General features: G+C 40.8%; 1 long non-coding RNA gene across 1 annotated transcript in view; it reads left to right on the top strand.

Moving 5' to 3' along the window:
* Positions 1-2,355, top strand: part of LOC108437561 — a 42,069-nt gene extending 39,714 nt beyond the window's left edge. Inside the window, exon 5 of the long non-coding RNA XR_005130181.1 lies at positions 2,257-2,355. This is a non-coding gene — a long non-coding RNA (uncharacterized LOC108437561). The remainder of the gene's footprint in view (positions 1-2,256) is intronic.
* Positions 2,356-2,756: the final 401 nt, after the last annotated feature.

Genomic DNA, 2,756 nt, shown 5'->3' with positions numbered 1-2,756 from the left:
ACATCATTTATATTTAGAGAGTTCTTGTTTTAGCCCAGGCCAGTCAGGGTTTGCTGTCGGGGAGGAGCGACTCGTATATGAGCAGCTTTCCTGGGGGTACGAGGAATTCTGTCAGCTCAGTGGATGACTGGATGGAGATCTGTTGGAGATCTGTGTGACTTTGCAGTCGTTGATCTGTCGTCTAGTTGTAGAGGCTATTTACGCCTTGCTTTTCGTGTGCGCGTGTAAATATGTACACAGCTCTGAGTGTTGGTGTGTAAATAAAGGTGACGGGGAGGAGAACTCTTGTGCCAGCTCAACTCTTGCCAGTTCTTCAGACCATTTGCTCGACGCTACCCCAAGTGTGTCCTCTACTACAGCATACTGCCGCGTCAAGGGACGCGCTTTATCACATAAACCCATTTGTGTTTGTGACTGTTTGTCTGTGTCTTGAGTTTTGTTTACATGTGGAAATAGTTGACAAATAACAGTTGACAGTCTATTAACATTGTGTGTTTGCTATCTTAAAATGAGACCTTTCATGTCTACATGGGAAGCAGCTCCTCTTCCAACAGATGCTGCGCTGCCTTGTTTTTGCAGCAGCCCAGAATAGACAAACCAAACACGGGCTCTAGAGGGCGCCTTTCGCGTTTTGCATCGAAGCGACAACTTTAAATGTGGTTGGAAGACGTAGTAAGACGACGAGTCGCTGGTTGGCTAAGCGTTTCGTGTTGTGAGACCATGGAGGATCATACGTATCATTTAGCACCAAAAGGCAAGCAAGGATGAATCCTTATTGTCAAAAAAGCAAAACCATTAAGCAATGAAATCAAAACAGGCGACGGCAGAAAACTGACGGCCGCCGCAGGTTCTACCCCCCGCTTGGAAAGGGAGGGGTGAGGGAGGGGTGGATGCAATCTATAACCCTTTCTCTAGATATCACCAGACCTTTACCTTTATGTTCAGCAAATAAATAGAAATTGTGGGTCCAGTTTTACAGCATCTCTAATAACTGTGTAGTTACACGTGAATAACATATGCAACAACAAAGTAACTACTAATGATTGTCACTTACAGATGGATTACAGAAGTACAGCTTATGTAATTACAAAAGTGAGTCTTAATAGTAATTTGCAATTACACAATAGTAATAACATAAATGTAATTACATTGTAATCATTGTAACCGGAGCAGCAGTCTTCCGAAATATTTTTACAGAAGTCAAAGGAAGTATGAAATAACTTATATAATAAGACATTAATTACATAGTAATTGCCGGCTTTCCTATCATTTAGCCAGCATTTATGTTCCCAATGCTCTGCCACTGTAACCAGTTTCAGCTTTAAACCAGTCTGTAATGAGACAGAACAGCAGACGGCTCTTTATCTTAACATGCAACGTTATAACATTAATTAAATGTGTTGCATTAAACCCAAAGCAGTGTGTATATTACAGCATTATAACACAGTACCTACATAGCAGATACACAGGAACTGTCCACTTATTTTAAAGTGTAACTTTGACACTAAACTACAGGAAGGTTGACGTGTAGAAGTTACACATGTGTAATTACATAGGCTGCACTTCTGTAAACCATTTGTCAATATCATCAGTAATTACAATGTTATTGCATGTTGTTCATGTGTAATTATACAGTGATTAGAGATACTTAATAGAAAGTGGAACCAAGTTGTGTTCTAAAACTTGAAAATTACCCAGTTGGTTTGTTTTCATGTAGAAAACAAAGCATGTATCTTGACCAGGTCCAAACTTTTGCATATGACTCTATGTGTTGTATCATATGGCTTGAAATCAAATGTCTGAAATATAACTACCAATCTGTAATTACACTGTACTTACATTGCGCTTATTTTAAAGTGTAACTTTCACATAGTTACTATGGAACAGGGTTGGAAAGTTGGCGTTACCTATGCAGAAGCAATGTAAGTAGTTAAATACACACCTCCTGTTTTAAGGGCAAAGCACCAGTTCACCCTGTTACACATGTGTAATAACAAGTGAAAATATACTGTTGTAACTATGAAGATACTTGTGTAATTACATGAATTAGGATTATAATAGACACACGTACATATTTACATGAGCCGTGCTGCCGTAATCCACCTGCAGCAGTGCACCAGATTGGGCTTGTCTGCATTGTTCATGTGTAATTACACAGTTATTATAGACACTTCACATGAAATGGGACTAAAGTGCCTGCACCTCCTAAACATTCACTGCCTGCTCACGTCTAATTTTGAGCTAATTCACTTTCAGGTCTTTTAAAGGATTCTATTGGAAGTGACCGAGGCGGCAGAACGAGATGTGTGGAAAACGCTGGAGTGATCCTTTAAAGATGACACACCAATAAAGCCCTAGAACATGAAAAAAATGTGATATGAGCTCAATAATTGCTCACACACACACACACACACACACATACACACACACACGTCTCCCAGACAGCAGTTTACCAGTCTGTATGCATCACTGTGTCCCTGCACTAGATGATTCTTGGCTTTTTCTTTTGGTTTTCCCCGAGGCACTTTTAGGGCTAAAGGAGGGCTAAGAGCATGAACTGGAGTGTGTGTGTGTGTGTGTGTGTGTGTGTGTGTGTGTGTGTGTGTGTGTGTGTGTGTGTGTGTGTGTGTGTGTGTGTGTGTGTGTGTGTGTGTGTGTGTGTGTTTGTCTGTGGGGATACTGGGTGACATTTAGAAGCTGCTGGGGGTTTCGTCCCGTTAATATCCAAACTAATTAGCCTCAAAATGCAGTCGCAC

The sequence above is a fragment of the Pygocentrus nattereri genome, chromosome 4 (assembly GCF_015220715.1).
Source record: "Pygocentrus nattereri isolate fPygNat1 chromosome 4, fPygNat1.pri, whole genome shotgun sequence".
NCBI lineage: Eukaryota > Metazoa > Chordata > Actinopteri > Characiformes > Serrasalmidae > Pygocentrus > Pygocentrus nattereri.
This window is presented reverse-complemented; position numbering and strand designations above follow the sequence as displayed.